Below are 18,661 nucleotides of genomic sequence, written 5' to 3'. Positions count from 1 at the left end.
TTCCCACATCCCTTCCAACATTCATAAATTTTTCCTGTCATCTTAGCCAATCTGACAGGTGTGTAGTGGTATCTCAGAGTTCTCTTAATTTGCATTTCTCTGATCAATAGTGATTTGGAACACTCTTTCATATGAGTGGAAATAGTTTCAATTTCATCATCTGAAAATTGTCTGTTTATATCCTTTGACCATTTATCAATTGGAGAATGGCTTGATTTCTTATAAATTAGAGTCAATTCTCTTTTTATTTTGGAAATGAGGCCTTTATCAGAACCTTTAATTATTAAAATGTTTTCCCAATTTGTTACTTTCCTTTTAATTTTGTTTGCACAAAAGCTTTTTAATTTCATATAATCAAAATTTTCTATTTTGTGATCAATAATGATTTCTAGTTCTCCTTTGGTCACCAATTCCCTCCTCCTCCACAACTCTTGAGAGGGAAACTATCCTATGTTCCTCTAATTTATTTATGATCTCATTCTTTTTGCCTAAATCATGTACCCATTTTGATCTTATCTTTGTATGTGGTGTTAAGTGTGGGTCCATGCCTAATTTCTGCCATACTAATTTCCAGTTTTCCCAGCAGTCTTTGTCAAATAATGAATTCTTATCCCAAAATTTTGGATCTTTGGGTTTGTCAAATACTAGATTGTTATAGTTATTCATTATTTTGTTCTGTGAACCTAACCTATTCCACTGATCAACTAGTCTATTTCTTAGCCAATACCAACTGGCTTTAGTGATTGCTGCTTTATAATATAGTTTTAGATCAAATACAGCTAGTCACCTTCATTTGATTTTTTTTTCATTAATTCCCTTGAAATTTTTTGCCTTTTGTTCTTCCAGATGAATTTTGTTATTTTTCTAGGTCATTAAAATAGTTTCTTGGGAGTCTGATTGGTATAGCACTAAATAAATATATTAGTTTAGGGAGTATTGTCATCTTTATTATATTTGCTCGGCCTATCCATGAGCACTGAATGTCTTTCCAGTTATTTAAATCTAACTTTATTTTTGTGGCAAGTGTTTTGTAATTTTGCTCATATAATTCCTGACTTTTCTTTGGTAGATGGAATCCCAAATATTGTATACTATGGACAGTTATTCTGAATGGAATTTCTCTTTGTATCTCTTGCTGTTGGATTTTGTTGGTAATGTAAAAAAATGCTGATGATTTATGTGGATTTATTTTGTATCCTGCAACTTTGCTTAAGTTATGAATTATTTCTAATAGCTTTTTTAGTAGAATCTCTGGGGTTCTCTAAGTATATACCATCATATCATCTGCAAAGAGTGATAGTTTGGTTTCCTCATTACCTACTCTAATCCCTTTAATCTCTTTCTTGACTCTTATTGCTGAGGCTAGCATTTCTAATACAATGTTGAATAGTAATGGTGATAGTGGGCAACCTTGTTTAACTCCTGATCTTACTGGGAATGGTTCCAGTTTATCCCCATTATATATGATGCTTACTGAAGGTTTTAAATATATGCTCCTGATTATTTTAAGGAATAGTCCATTTATTCCTATACTCTCAAGTGTTTTTAGTAGGAATGGATATTGGATTTTGTCAAATGCTTTTTCTGCACCTATTGAGATGATCATATGGTTTTTGTTAATTTGGTTATTGATATATTCAATTATACTAATAGTTTTCCTAATACTGAACCAGCCCTGCATTCCTGGTATAAATCCCACTTGGTCATAGTGTATATACTGGGGATGATTTTCTGTAATCTTTTTGCTAGTATTTTATTTAAAATTTTAGCATCAATATTCATTAGGGAGATTGGTCTATAATTTTCTTTCTCTGTTTTCAACCTATTTGGTTTAGGTATCAGTATCATGTTTGTGTCATAAAAGGAATTTGGTAGGACTCCTTCAAATAGTTTATATAGCAATGGAGTTAATTGTTCTTTAAATGTTTGGTAGAATTCACACGAAAGTCCATCTGGTCCTGGGGATTTTTTCTTAGGGAGTTAGTTAATAGCTTGTTCAATTTCTTTTTCTAAAATGGGACTATTTAGGCAATTTACTTCTTCCTCTGTTAATCTGGGCAAGCTATATTTTTGAAGGTATTCTTCCATTTCATTTAAATTATCGAATTTATTGGCATAAAGTTGGGCAAAGTAACTCCTAATTATTGCTCTAATTTCCTCTCCATTAGTGGCGAGTTCTCCCTTTTCATTTTTAAGATTAACAATTTGATTTTCCTCTTTCCTTTTTAAAATCAGATTTACTAAGGATTTATCTATTTTGTTAGTTTTTTCATAGAACCAACTCTTGTTTTATTAATTAATTAAATAGGTTTTTTTACTTTCAATTTTGTTAATCTCTTCTTTTATTTTTAGAATTTCAAGTTTTGTGTTTGGGGATTTTTAATTTGTTCATTTTCTAGCATTTTTAGTTGTAAGCCCAATTCATTGATCTTCTCTTTCTCTATTTTATGCCAGTAGGTCTCTAGAGATATAAAATTTCCCCTTATTACTGCTTTGGATGTATCCCACACATTTTGGTATGATGTCTCATTATTGTCATTTTCTTGGATGAAGTTATTAATTATGTCTATGATTTGCTGTTTCACCCAATCATTCTTTAGTATGAGATTATTTAGTTTCCAATTATTTTTTGGTCTATTTTCCCCTGGCTTTTTATTAAATGTAATTTTCATTGCATTGTTGTCTGAAAAGGATGCATTTACTATTTCTGCCTTACTGAATTTGAGTTTGAGGTTTTTATGTCTTAATATATGGTCAATTTTTGTTAGGTTCCATGAACTGCTGAGAAGAAAGTGTACTCCTTTCTGTCTCCATTTAGTTTTCTCCAAAGAGCTATCATATCAAACTTTTCTAGTATTCTATTTACCCCTTTGACGTCTTTCTTATTTATTTTGTGGTTTAATTTATCTAATTCTGAGAGTGAAAAGTTGAGATCTACTACTACTATAGTTTTGCTGTCTATTTCTTCTTGCAGCTCTCTTAATTTCTCTTTTAAGAATTTAGATGCTGCATTACTTGGTGCGTATATGTTTAATATTGATATTGCTTCATTATCTATGCTACCCTTTAGCAAGATATAGTGCCCTTCCTTATCTCTTTTAATTAGATCAATTGTTGCTTTTGCTTGATCTGAGATGAGGATGGCTATCCCTGCTTTTTTGGCTCCACTTGAAGCATAGTAGATTCTGTGCCAACCTTTTACTTTTATTCTTTATGTGTCACCCTTTTTCAGGTGTGTTTCCTGTAAACAACATATTGTAGGATTGTGACTTTTAATCCAGTCTGCTAACAGCTTCTTCTTTATGGAAGAGTTTACCCCATTCACATTTATGGCTAAAATTACTAATTCTGTATTACTTGCCATCATGTTAACCCCTGCTTATGCTTTTCTCCTTTCCTTCCCCCTTACCCCCCTCCCCAGTATTAAACTTGTGAGCAGCACTTGCTTCTCACAGCTTTCTCTTTTTAGTATCCCTCCCTCACCTTAGAGTTCCTCCCCCTATTTTACCCCTTTTCCTCACAATTTCTGTATTCCTTTCCACTTAGCTTACTCTTTCCCTTTTCACCTTTCCCCCTTTTCAATGAAGTAGGAGTTTCACCATAAATCGAATATGTCTATATTTTTCTCTTTAAGCCAATTCTAATGAGAATATGATAAACAATATGTTCATTCCCCTCCATTCTTTCTCTCAGATATAAGAGGTTACCTTTGCCTCTTTGTGAGATGTAGTACCCCCCGTTACCCTTTTTTCTGGTATAATTTCCTTTCCATCTCTAGTTTCTAGAACAAATTATACATGTGTTCTTTATATATCTTTATGGAAGAAATATATTTCTCAAGATTTCTTTTTACCTTTATAGAAATCTCTTGTATTCTGTATTTGGAGATCAAACTTTTTGTTTAGATCTATTTTTTTTTTCATCAAGAATAGATGGAATTCAATTATTTCGTTGAATCCCTTTGATCCTTTAATGTGGATGCTGCTAGATCCTGGGTAATCCTTATTGTGGCTCCTCCATATTTGAATTGATTTTTTTCTACCAGCTTACAATATTTTTTCCTTTGTCTGATGGTTCTTGAAGTTGGCCACTATATTTCTTGGTGTTTTGATTTTAGGGTCCCTTTCAGTAGGTGATCAATGAATTCGTTCAATGTCTATTTTACCCTCTTATATCTAAAACATCTGGGCAGTTCCCTTTAATAATTTCCTGGAAAGTAGTGTCCAGGCTCTTTTTTTCCTCATATTTTTCAGGGAGTCCAATTATTCTCAGATTGTCTCTCCTGGATCTATTTTCTAGGTCTGTTGTCTTCCCAAGAAGTTATTTGACTTTTTTTTTTTCTATTGTTTCATTTTTTTGGTTTGGCTTGACTGATTCTCGGTGTCTCCTTGAGTCATTCAATTCTACTTGTTCAATTCTGATTTTCAATGATATATTTTCTTCACTCACTTTTTTTATATCTTTTTCTAATTGTCCAAGTAAGTTTTTAAGTGAGTTGTTTTGTTCTATGGAGTTTTTTTCCATTTCTCCAATTTTATTTTTTAGAGAGCTGTTTTCTCTTTCAAACTCAATAATTTTGTTTTTCAAGTGTTTGATTTCTTTATCCACTCTTATCTTTTTTTTTTCCCCTGAGGCTGGGGTTCAGTGACTTGCACAAGGTCACACAGCTAGGAAGTGTTAAGTGTTTGAGACCAGATTTGAACTTGGGTCCTCCTGAACTCAAGGCTGGTGCTATCCACTGTGCCACCTAGCTACCCCCACTCTTATATATAAATGAGTAGGATGACTTATCCAGACTCTCTTGCCAAGCGTCCTTTTCTTTTTCCCATTTTGCTTCCAGCTCTCTTGTGAGGGCTTTTTTGATTTCTTCTATGACAATTCTGTGTATTGAGGAGCAGATCATATCTCCCTTTGGGGATTCATCTGGAGACAATGTATTTTTAGTCTCCTCAGGGTTTAAAAGTCTGCTCTCTATCCATATAGAAGCTATCAGTGGTTAGAGTCTTTTTAAATTTTTTGCTCATTTTGTCAGAGCAGGATCAAAGAAAACAAACTAATAAAAAAAAAACAAATGGTCTGCTTTTTGGGGGGGGGGCGGGACATGGGGCTGGATGGTGTTACGGGGCTTCCTCTAAAGACTAAGGAAAACAGCAGCAAGGCATTAGCAGGACAGCAATGGCTGCACTGCATCTGTGCTCTGAGACTGAGGCTCTAAGACACTCTGGATGGAGGTGGCCAGGTCCCAAGAGACAGTAGCTTTTTAGGGTTTTATTCTTTACCTCCTGTGTTTACGCATCTCTGCTGATCCTGGCTTGCTGCCAAGACAGAATATCCACATTGGGGTAAAGGTCGTTCCGAAGAAACAACAGAAATCACACCCCTCCCCCCTGTCTGCCTCACTCTTGCTGCTTGCCCTCAGCCTGGGCCCAATCTGTTCATCCCTTCCCCTGAGCAAAAACAGACCTTTTCTGGTGAATTTCAAGGATGTCTTCTGTTGGTAAATTATTTGTGTTTTTTTTTTTCCTGTCAAGCACTAATTCCAAGGCTTGTCATGAGATAAATTCTGAGAGAAAACATGGAGCTTAAGCAGATGTGTGTCTCCTCTCCGCCATCGTGGCTGGAAGTCCATTCTTGTTTTTCTTCCCAGGTTATTTTTATCTTCTGAATCCAATTCTTCCTGTGCAACAAGAGAACTGTTCAGTTCTGCACACATATATTGTATGTAGGATATACTATAACATATATAACATGTATAAGACTGCTTGCCATCTAGGGATAGGGGTGAAGGAAGGGAAGGGAAAAGTCAGAACAGAAGTGAGTGCAAGGGATAATGTTGTAAAAAATTATCCATGCATCTGTACTGTCAATAAAAAGTTATAATTTAAAAAAAAAAGGAAATGATTTCTTGTAAAAAAAAAAAAAGCAGTCTCTCATTTTCCTCCTTCCTTCCCCACAGCTCTCTAGCAAGGCAAATCAAGGAACCTTGGAATATTGCTAATTAACTTTTCTTCATTTTCACTTTCTCTTTATTTCTGCTTTTCATCATAAACTTTTGGGGCTCAGAGCTATTGGGTCACATGATTGTGGATGATTCAGCCTACAGCATCTGGGAACTCTAATCTAATTCCATTCTCTTTGGGAGAATGCATATAAATATGCATTTTAGGGTTGGTTTTGAAAATCACACTTTCAATTTATAGAAGTAGTTTTGTTAGGAACAATGGCCTGGCATAGCAGATAGTGAATTGGCCTTAAAGCTTGAAAGATCTGGATTCAAATTGAGATGAAGACATAGGATTTGTGTTCCTAATCGAGTAACTTAAGCTTTTAATGCTTTTGGCAACTCAATTAGAGTCATAACCTTCGTTGGTACAGAGTTCCCTCATTTGGGAATTCCCTATATCAGTGAAATCACATGTTCAGTCCCTTTGTTTACTTCAAATAGATTTATGTATTTTTTTTAATTAAACTTTACAAAGGCAACTAGGTGACACAGTGCATATAGTGTAGAGCCTGGTGTCTGGAAGTCAGATTCTTGAGTTCAAATCTGACCTCAGATATTTACTAGCTCTGTGATCCTTGGCTTTAGATTTAACCCTATTTGCTTTGGTTTCCTCATGTGTAAAGTGAGCTAGCGAAGGAAATGACCCACTACTCCAGTATTTTTGCCAAGAAAATTCCAGAAAGGTTCATGAAAAGTAAGGGTTAGGGTTAGGGACAAATAGAAAACAACAAAATTAATTACAAATATTTTCTAATTTCTCCTTTCTTTTAAAAAGAGGTGTATGTGTGAGTATTTAGATTCTGCTTTGAGCAAATGCTCAAGATTCCCCTGTCAGGGAAGAAGTTGAATGAATCTTACACTCCTTTCTTAGACCCTAAGCCATTCATCTTCTTCCAAAGAATTCATCACCTGGATCACTGTCTTCCTCTCTTTCTCAAGTCCTCTTCTTATAATAGGTGATTTCATCATCTGTATTGTTGTTCCCTTAACTTTCCTAACCTAATTCTTCCATATCCTTAAATTCTATGACATTCCTTCATGCCATCTCAGCTCTATGTAGGGACTATCACAGCCCACATATCACCATTACTCACTATTATCCATTTCTTTAGTTAGAAAGTCTGACATTTCTCTACCTGACCACAACCACCTATGCCTAGTCTGGCATAAAATTAATCTTCAGCCTCATCCCGTTCCTCTACCTCTCAGTATTTCCTTAAGATATAACCTCAACTCTGACTTATTTTTCTTTCCTTTCTAATCTCAACTCTATGGTTAACCTATTCAAATACACTCATCTCCACTTGAATCACTTTTCCTCTTATTCTCTCATCACTTATCACTGGCTTTCTCCCACCCTCTGCTACCTCTATTCCTAATCACATGCTGATCTATGAAGTTGGAGAAAGTCATACAACTGAGTTAATTGGGTTCACTATAAATGTTTGTTATCCAGCTTCTATTGGATGATCACTAAAGCAAAGCAATTCTTTTGTTTTTCCTCCTCAATTGATGCCCTCTTTCACTCTACATAGTAGCTTCTCTAAAGTTTTTCTCTTTTCCCACCTCTTGATGACCTGAGGACCTCTACTCTTATTTTTTCTGAGAATATAAGCTATTCATACTGAAATCCTTTTCTTTCCCTTCTCTCAAAACCCTACTGATATCTTCTCCCATTTTCTCTTCCATCTTGAATTCATTCTTTTCTCCCCTCAAACATGCCTGATCCTCTTCTCTCCAAAAATCACGCCACCATCCCCTAAAACTGCTATCTTACATTTTTCTTCCCTTTCTCCTCCAAAGATCTAGAAGTGCTGTCTGTATTCTTTGCCTTCACTTTTCCCCCTCATTAATTCTTTTGGAATCTGGTTCTAAAACTCATCACTCAATTGAAACTTTTCTCTTCAGATTTACTAAAGATTTCCTAATAATCTAAATTGACAGTTTTACTTGGTCTCATACTTCTTGAAACATCTGCTGCATTTAACATTGCTGATTTGGTGAACTGAATACTCTTGCTATTCTGGGTTATCATAATACTGCTCTTTCCTGCTTCTCTTCATACCTGTCAAAATTCCTTCTCAGCCTCCTTTGTTGAATCACAATCCATATTATGCCTTCTAATTGTAGGTGTTCTTATCCCCTTTCTTTCTTTATATTCTCTTTCCTGTTGACTTTAGGTCCTGGGTGTTTTAAATTAGCAGTTTGATGAAAATGACATGATTATAATTTTTATTGATGAAAGTCATTTTAAAAAACAAGACCAAAAGCATTGTTAGAGGACTTTAGGGTAATAAGTTTTGGGCATTTTTATCAGACTGCAAAACATTCACCCAAAATAGGTGTTTTGAAGATTTTTCTTTACTTGCAGTAAACCTCTATGGAGGGAGTAGAGAACTCTGAAAAATATATGTATTGATTTATTAAGAAACAGAATTGTTATGGAATTACAGAATTCCAAATGGAGATAGGATACTATAGGAATACTGTATTTCAAGCAGGATATCTTAGTGACATTTCAATTTCAATTTGTTCAAAAAAGAACTTTTTATTAATAATTTTTCCTCCAAATCCTTATTTAAAATTTTGGCCTTGAATCAGGCTGTATGTCACAAATGGTTATCCAAGATAGGGAGTTATATGTGATTTAGTAGCCCTGGGAACTTTCCTCATTTAAATCTCATTGAAAATCTATGGGTTTCAAAGAGATACTAAAGAAGGGAAAGGGACCTGTATGTGCCAAAATGTTTGTGGCAGCTCTTTTTGTGGTGACTAGAAATTGGAAAATGAATGGATGCCCATTAATTGGAGAATGGTTGGGTAAATTGTAGTATATGAATGTTATGGAATATTATTGTTCTGTAAGAAATGACCAGCAGGATGAATATAGAGAGGCCTGGAGATACTTACATGAACTGATGCTGAGTGAAATGAGCAGAACCAGGAGATCATTATACATTTCAACAACAATTCTGTATGATGATCAATTCTGATGGGCGTGGATCCGTCAACAAAGAGAAGATCTAATTCAGTTCCAATTGATCAATGATGGACAGAATCACTACATTCAGAGAAGGAACACTGGGAAATGAGTATAAACTGTTTGCACTTTTGTTTTTCTTCTCAGGTTATTTTTACCTTCTGAATCCAATTCTTCCTGTATAACAAGAGAACTGTTAGGTTCTGCACACATATATTGTATCTAGGATATACTATAACATACTTAACATGTGTAAGACTGCTTGACATCTAGGGGAGGGGATGGAGGGAAGGAAAGGAAAGTCGGAAGAGAAGTGAGTGCAAGGGATGATGTTGTAAAAAATTACCCATGCATATGTACTGTCGATAAAAAGTTAAAAAAAAAAAAAGAAAAGAAAATCTATGGGTTTTAATTAAGTGGGGTGTTCATCAAAGATACATTTATTTTCCAATATGTCAAGTATGTTAAAGAACATATTTCACTGTTTTGAAGAATATATTCAATTTCTGGTGAACTAAATGTCAAAATACACAAACAGATGATTGCAACAAAAAGAAGACTCATAGAATATGTTTTGTTTTTAACTTTCTACTAGTTAATCTGTACACTTTTATAGAACCAGTGAAGAAACAGAAGAAGCTGCCAATATTCCTGTGGCTAAGAATATGTAATGGTTTCATTCATGCTTTTCTTTAAGCTAATGCTTATCTTTCAGTGCATGAACACTGAAAAGGAAATGAAATCCTCTCTCCATCCTCTCCTTAGGAGCCATGGTGCATATAGTTGGAGCATTTTCTATCTGCAGAGTAGATTTAGGAGGTGGGGAAGATAAGATAAAATGACATAGATTTCTTTTGCATTTAATTCTATAAATAGAATCACATGCTAAAGTGTCCAACCTATTAGAAAATGATTTAAGAGAATGAAAAACTTCATTGAGATCAAAATTGTCTTAATGATGGTGGGAGGTAGAGGAGGGAAATTAGGAGCATTCTAGAATTTTGTAGACTCAGCACCCTTTTGTGGCTAGCAGCTTAAGCTCTCTTTTGTGATGAGTAGAGAAGCTTTATCTTGGTTGGAATAACCTAGCTGTGATTTTGTTCCAAGTTCCATAAATGACAGTGCCTGGGCCTGGTGGCTCAGATATGACAGTTCCCACTAGTGGATAATTCATATATTGTATTTAGGTAACTAGATTTCCATGGTGGCAAACTCACACAATGATACACATCCTCTTACACAATGATACACTATCCTCTTTTAGGCTTATAGTAGGCAGCATTAGAGCCACAAAACAATTTCCACATCTAGTAGATGGAGATAAACATGATTCAATGATCTGATAACTCATCTGATGTAAGCCCTATCAAAGATCTATGGTTTGAGCTTGGGAAATGGACAATTAATCAAAAGTACCCTGATTACCCAATGTGATCATTTTAATTTTACAATGAGGCAGTAAAGATTATGAAGAATATGCCTTAACATCTTGTAAACTTAAGATCAAATTGTATAAAATAAATACTTGTGGTAAAAGGGGGGAAGATGTAGTTAGATTATTAGGTTTATTATATGTCAATATATTTGATTATTTTACTTTATTTCATTTGTGGCAGATTGATGAATTGGAGCATCTATTGGATAGACTAGTTTTTTTGTTGTTATTTAAATAAGATTTTTTTCCTATTGAAGTAAAAAAGATCTAGGAATAGAATGAAATGCAAAAGAAATCCAGAAATTGAGTTAGAATTCATTGTTTTTTAGTCATTTCTTTCTGCTCTCTTCTCTCCTTATTCACTTAGCATATACTTAAGTGTTCCACAATCTATCTCCTATAAAATATTTCAAGTGTTGTTCGCATTATTTCTGGTCTTTGATGTTACCCATTTCCTTTGCCATACATGTTGGTATAGGGGCTGTAGTTGGATGAGAAACAATAGGAAAAAAGAAATCAAGACATTTTATTCTGCCAACATGTATTCAGTCTTCTATGGGCAATATACTATATTGAGTAATAAGATACAAAGAGACAAAGAAAATAATCCCCTCACTCTAAGGGAAATTCTACTTCAATATCACATCTCTGGCAGTTCCTATCAAACTGAAGAGACCTCCAGTATTGATCCAGAAAAGGACTATCTGGTTTTTGCCCAAGGACTAATCTAGCCAGTTAATGTTTGGGCTAGCTTTCTGGAGACCCTCCAGAAGGTCTTTGGTCTCAGCAGGACAGTCACCATGAGAATAGTCAGGAATAGAGTCTACAGTCTTTATTCTCACAGTCTGTGTCTGTCACAAATTGACCCAGTCTTGGTCTTAGAGGAGTACAGGAGGCAGGAGAGCCACTAGGAGGATGGTCAAGGATGGAATGTCTCATTTCTAGTCCTGTAAGCCCTTTAATACCCTATTACAATTACATCATTACAGCATACTGAATATGTGTGAACTAGAGAACCATTACATCACCATGCTAAGTAATATATATATATATATATATATATATATATATATATATATATATATATACACATACATATACCAGAGAATCAATCAATTCCACCGAATTAACACCTTGTTGTAAATATCCTTGTTTCAAGTATACTTCTCCAGAGTTTCTGGCCTTTTTACAAATCAGGATCAGAGAAATTTATCTCCAGAAGATTAGACATAAGGTGAAGAATTTTATGGCTCAGACAATCCATAAGCTATCTCTCCAAAACCATGGAGGGATTACCAGTCTGCAGAAGAAGCACTCAGACAGATAAATCCAAGGTCTTTTTAAGTCCTGGAGCTAGAGAACTTGTAATGGCACTTCATTAGAAACTTCTGAAGAACAAGGTTCATTTGTTGGCACTGATAAATATTTATGAAAATTTTGTGCAAAAAAAGAACATGGTCTACCTCTCCTAAGTTAATCCTATAGGGCTTCTCTTATTTGGATGTTCTTTCAGAGCCTAAAAAATTATCATCCTGAAGTAGGTTTTTCCAGCTCTTTCCATATGTTAGAATGATTCATCAGTGGCAGTGAATTCAGGAAATACTGGTAGCTCCAAAAGATATGGTATCAGTCTGTGGGAGATTACATTTTTAAATAGTTTTAAATTGTTACTTGCCAGTGTTCTTAGCCTGTGGTTTTTTATAATTAGGGATGAGGGCCCATACCAATTTTTGTGTAAATTAAGTAGTACTAAAGAATAGATACATAACCTAATTGATACAGGGAATTCCCAAATGTAGAAACATTTTTAAAAAGCTGATTGGCACTTGACAGAGGTTGTAATCGATAGCCTTCAAGAGTTGGTTAGGGCACTAAGAGGCTCAGTAATTTGAAGAGGATCACACAACCAATATGTGTCAGAAATAAGACTGTGTTTCCTGAAATCAAAGCCAGCTTTCTCTCCACTTTTCCCACTCCATCTCTTGAAGATTATAGGAAAGCGTAAAAACAATTAATCTAAAATGTTTGCCAGTCTCATGGAAGATACAAAATACAAACAAGAAGGATTATAGACAAGGAGGATTGCCTAGTAATGACTAGGCTCTAGAAATGTTTATAGAAATATTTCTATTTGCAGATAACAGAGCACTAATTGTATCCAGCTGGGGAGCACTACAAAACTTTGGCAAGGTATCTGGAACAGGGCTTTGCATTGATTGAAAATCCATTGATCTTTAAACTGGATCATGTTTGGGATCATATTTTCTCAGTGCTCTCAAAGAGCATTGGAATCATTGCTCTCTATCCTCAGTATTCATCTTTTTAACAAAATTATTCTCCCAGAGTGGTCATGAAATATACAACTGTAGAAACTGGGAAAAATAAGAATTATAAATTATAAATAATGTCAAGGGTTATGGAAAGATACAGTAGGCAAAGTGGGTTTCAACATTTTACCACTGTTGACTCTAATGTAAGAACTGGTAGGAACTAAATTATTGAGAACATGTTTGCTCAAAAAAGTAGATGAGCAAGTTGCATAATAAAAATGAGAAGCAACAGATGGACATACTGAAAAGTATATGGCATTCCAAATTAATTAAAGGAAGGCCTCTATTTCAGATGCTGTATGCAATATTTATGGGGAAACAATGGCCTAGAATTATATAAGCTGGAATGAAATTTGTATTTGGAGAAGGGAGTTCCAATGATGAAATCAAGATGATACCTAAGTATAATATAGATGACAGTAGTGCACAGCTTTGTTATCATTGCCCTTACCATTTTGAGGGCCTGTCCAGGCATTGGGAATACCATTTTCTTCTCATGAAGGGACTTGCAGTTCATTTATAGAGAGAGGATTTACATGTGAAAAGATAAAATGCATCAAAAAGAAAACCCCCATAAGATAAGGTCCTTCAATAATTCCATATTTTTATGGATCAGTGATCTTATTGATGAGGGAACTCTCTCTAGCAGTACAGAAACCTAACAATGCCTTCCCATGCTCAGAAACTCTTATTCATAAGCTCTTGTAAATCACAAAGATTCTACCTAAATACTGGGAGGACTCTAGCTCTCTTAACATGGTATAAATTTCAATAGAACATACTGACTATTTATTATCCTGTATTCTTAGTAAATAACAAGCTTCTCCCCTTTCCTGGACATTCATCTTTCTGATGATATCCATTATAGGTTATATATTATTACATAACTCCTGCCCACCATACACCTTTAAATTGTCAATAACTTTGTTATTTTTTAAAGATCTATATGTCTTAGACTTTGCAAAGTTTTTAGAAGTGGGACATTAGTCTTGAAAACACCGGTATATGGGAATTGATGAGATGTTGCACATTCCTGCAAAGGATCATCAGTGTTTTACAAGAAAAGTTGATATCTGTTATCCCTGACATAGAGTTTCATCTCATGTAGAGATTATATCTGTATAGGATCACACATACAATCTACCATTCTGACTAAATTCAATCAAAGAGTAAGTTTCAGTTATCTTTAATTAAACTGATACATATGGATCTACTCTTTCATTTGTTCTCTGACTACCTTGATTGACATGTTGTCAGTCATAAATATACATACAGTCATATGCGTATAGATGAAAGCACTAGAATAGGAGGCAGAAGTCATATGCTAGCCTGGTTCTACAACTAACTAGCTGTTCAACCTTCTGGAACTTACTCTTGTGGTGTTAGTTTTCTCAAATATACTCCCAAGGGGACTCTCTAGTTCTATAATTTTGTATGAATTCTCCATGATTGAAATGTAAGTGTAAGATGTGGTCCCTCTGATTTATTCTTACTGATTAATATGTGGTAGGATGAATATTTCTAAACCTATTTGTAGAGGAAGTAGGCTAAAAAATCTGGGGGTGGGGCCAGAAGCTACTCTGTGACACTTCTGATGAATCCAGTATCTTTCCTATAATATAAGATGCATGAGAAAATGGACTCTTAAAACTGGCTACAGAATTTCCATCAATTTTTTTTTTTTGTCAATTTGCTGGTTATGTTATCTTAGAATTATTTTTTCATTTCTCTTATAAATGATTTGTAATAATCATGGTTGTTAATAACTTGCAGGGTTGTTTTTTTGTTTTGGATTTTTGTTTATTTTATTTTTTGGAGAACTGTGGCTTTTGACTATACCATACTATCCATTGGAGAAAAAAAGTCATAAATCTGGTGTCCAGCCTTCGAAATTCATATCATATAGCCATTTGAGCTTGTTCTGGAGGGTTGTATAAGATACTGATCTACATTTAATTTGTGCCAAGCATTTCTAGTTTTCTCAGTTATTTTTATCAAATCAGGAGTTCTTACCAAAGAAATTTTTCTTCTCAGATTTAGCAAACACTGGGTTATTGAGTTTGTATCTAGTTATTATACCGATCTACTTTTCTATCTTGCAAAGTGTTGAGAGAGAGAGAGAGAGAGAGAGAGAGAGAGAGAGAGAGAGAGAGAGAGAGAGAGAGAAAGAGAGAGAATATATTCTAGAACAAGGGACATAATAATTTTACTCTCCTTTGTCCTGGTTAAAGCATATGTAAAATATTATATTTCATTCTCAGTCCACCATCATGCTTTAAAAGGAATAAGATAGAATGCAACTGGAGCAGGATGATCAGAATGGAAAAAAGTCAAGAAACATGGATTATAAGGATTGCTTGAAGTGATTTTTAAGTCTGGAAGAAAAATACAAAAATTAAGGGGGAAATGTTAATTGTTTCCACTTCAAATATATATGGAACAAGATTAGTCCTATTTTAGGTAGCTCTAGAGGACTAGGACACGAGTAAGAAAAATACAATACAAAAAGGTATACTTTAGCAAAATTCAAGGAATAGAGTATTTTGTAACACATTATGCCCTGTCACTAGACAATGCTAAGCACAGGATAGTTGTTTAGTCAAAAAAATTCCTAAGGATGTAATAATGGAAAGGCAGTATTAATGTAGAGAAGAATGCTAGATTGAAACTTACTGTGTGATCCCAAGAAAATAATTTACTCTTATCTAGATCTGTTTCTTTCCCTTTAATGAAGCTAGTAATACCTGTAATGAAAAATAGTTTGACTTAGTGGATAAAAAATAAATTAGGAATCAAGAAGAACTAGGTTCATATGTTACCTCTGGCATACTGGCTGCATAAACAAGAACAAGTCACTTAAAAGTTTAGTGCCCCAGGCAACTCTCTAAAACAATAAGTTATGGGTAAGTTTTCAATTTTTTTTTTTTTTTTTTTGTGGAAGAAGTTTAGATTGGAGTTCTCATATCAATGGATTTCCTACATCAGTGAAATCACAGATGACAGAGACAAAGACGAGACAGAGGAGATACTTATAGTACCTACCTTTCAGAGTAGTTGTGAGGAGTCAGTGAGATTGCTTTGTGCAAAAGGTTTTGCATTCTTCCAAATATAAATGTTGCTGCCATTATTAAGCTCCCTTCCATCTATAGGATTCTATGATTCAATGCTATGTTCCAAGTACTGTTAGTCATTGAAAAACCAGGCATTGGGGCAGAGCCAAAATGGCGAAGAAAATACACACAAATTTGTAAGCTCCATTCTTCCCTCAATACCAACTAGTTAAATCAGCCTCAAAAATAATGCTGGACAGATAAAAACCACAAGGATTAGAAGCACAACTTACCAGCTGAAGAGAATCAGGAATTTCAACAGAAAAGGTCTGTTCTTAGGGGAGGAAAAAAAAGATCAGCACGGACAAGGTTGTACTAAGAGCTAGCACACTGTGCCAAATGGGCTGGGGAGAACTCTGGGATCAGAGAAACCACTGAGACAGAGAAATCTGGCACAGGCTGATAGCTCTACTATGCTTCTAAAACAGCAGATCAGAAGAGAAATCAAACTACTTTAAAATATAAAGCCAGATCCTAGAACCACCCCAATTCGGAAGTGACCTAACACCAATATCAGCTGCTGTCTGGGGCTTTTCCTTGGGGCAGTTAAGAACCTGAACAGCGGGGGACACAGCCCGGGGCAGCCTCTAATCCACATAGTGCGGGGCTCAGCCTGAGGCAGTGGAATTCTAGTAGCAGTGGAACTCCCAGAGAAGCGGAACCTCTGCAGCAGGGACCATGGTTTCCAGGCAGACACTTCCGGTTTGAGAGTAGGTGCTTTTCACATCAGCTGCTAATATCCATGGCCCCACAAGAGGCTTTGGCTGGGGTTTGTTACACATTTACTGTTCAGCCTTAAACCTCAGGGAAGTTGCTAGGACACACAGCGGGGTCCTTCACTGGGCAATCCTCACAGCGCAGTTGTACTAATCACCTCTGAGGCACTTCCAGGGGGGGGAGAGAGGAACTCTCTCCCAGAGCTATCTCTTAGCTCAGACACAGGAGCCGCTGCATCCAACCGGTCTGGGAGAAAGCTGATAAATTTATTACCCCAAGGGCAGAACCCCCCACAGAGTGTTAACAATGAGTAAGAAGCTGAAGAGAACGATTGACACCTTCTATACAGAGAAAGAGCGGGTATCTAACCCCAAGGAGGCTAATAGCAGAGAGTCTCTAGATAACACCCTAAAGGGGAATGATACCTGCCCCCTCCATCACATAACTCTCTCCTAGAAGAGACTATTAAAAAGTTAAGAGAGTTTGAAGAAAAATGGGGAAAGGAAAGAGAAGCTATGATAGAGAATAACAACATCCTGAAATTTGAGTTGGAAAAAATAAAGAATTCATAGGAGGGGCAAGGAAACAAAATTTGTGAATTAGAAAAGGTTTAAAAATCACAAGAAAGTAGGATTTCTGAATTGGAAAAGATAAAAAATTCCCAAGAAAGTAGGATTTGTCATTTGGAAAAAGAAAATAACTCACTAAAAAAAAGTGAAATGGAAAAAAATTCAACAGAGCAAAATAATTCATTTAAAAACTCAATTTGACAAATACAAAAAGAACTAAAAATGTGAATGAAGAAAATAATTCATTAAAAATCAGCACTGAATAGAAATGAATGATTCATTGAGAAACCAAGAATCAGTCAAACAAAACAAAACAAAACAAAAAAAAAAAAAAAAAAAAAAAGAAAAAAAGAAAAGCTGGAGAATAACATCAAATATTTACTGGGAAAATCTATAGACTTGGAAAATAGATCTAGGAGAGATAATCTGAGGATCATTGGACTTCCTGAAAATTATGATGAAAAAAAGAGCCTAGATTCTATTTTACAGGAAATCATCATAGAGAACTATCCAGAGATAATAGAAACAGAAGGGAAAATAGGCGTTGAAAAAATTCATCGAACACCTTCTGAAAAATACTCTTAAAAAAAGAACTCCACGGAACATTGTGGCTAAGCTGCAGAACTACCAAACTAAGGAAAAAATATTGCAAGCAGCTAGGAAAAAACAATTCAAATATCAAGGTGCCACAATAAAAGTCATACAAGATCTGGCTGCCTCCACATTAAAGGATCAAAGGGCCTGGAATCTGATATTCCGAAAGGCAAAAGAACAAGGATTGCAAGCAAGAATAAACTACCCAGCTAAGTTTAGCATTTTCTTCCATGGAAGAAGATGGTCATTTAATGAAACAGAGGAATTCCATTTGTTTCTAAGAAAAAAAAAAACAGATTTAAACAAAAAATTTGATCTACATCCACAAGACTGAAGAGAAGCAGAAAAAGGTAAAAAGAACTCTTGAGAACTGTATCTCTGTTGTGGATATACAGAAAGTCCATATGGATAATTTGATTTTACTGATATAACATAAAAAGGGAAGTAGTAAAGGGAAGGGGATAGTATCAGAAAAAGGGAAAGAAGAAATAAAAAAAGGGAAATTACATCCCAGGAAAAGGCATAGAAAATCTACCACATCTGAGGGAATTTAGAGAGGGGGAGAAACATTGTGTGAATCTTACTCTCATCAGAGTAGGCTCAAAGAGTAAATAATTGACATTTGTTTATCAGAGAATTCTCTCTCACCTTATTATAATGGGGGGAGAGGAAAAGGGAAAAAGAAAAGGGGAATAAGGGAAGGGTACAAGAAAGGGGAAGGGACTTAAAAGGAGGGGGGAGGGATACTAAAAAGGGCTGCATGTCACAAGTGGGGTCCATAAATTAAATACTGGGGAAGGGATTCAGGGTGGACAAGGGGAAAAAAAGCATAATCAGGGGATAATATGATGGCAGGAAATACAGAATTAGTCATTTTAACTGTAAATGTGAATGGGATGAACTCTCCCATTAAACGGAGGCG

At 35.2% G+C, this 18,661-nt stretch overlaps 1 protein-coding gene across 4 annotated transcripts in view; it reads left to right on the top strand.

Moving 5' to 3' along the window:
• KCNMB4 (potassium calcium-activated channel subfamily M regulatory beta subunit 4) overlaps positions 1-18,661 on the top strand; it is a 144,100-nt gene that overhangs the window by 117,610 nt on the left and 7,829 nt on the right. The gene's annotated exons all lie outside the window — the stretch shown is intronic.

The sequence above is a fragment of the Sminthopsis crassicaudata genome, chromosome 5 (genome assembly GCF_048593235.1).
Source record: "Sminthopsis crassicaudata isolate SCR6 chromosome 5, ASM4859323v1, whole genome shotgun sequence".
Taxonomy (NCBI): Eukaryota; Metazoa; Chordata; class Mammalia; order Dasyuromorphia; family Dasyuridae; genus Sminthopsis; species Sminthopsis crassicaudata.
This window is presented reverse-complemented; position numbering and strand designations above follow the sequence as displayed.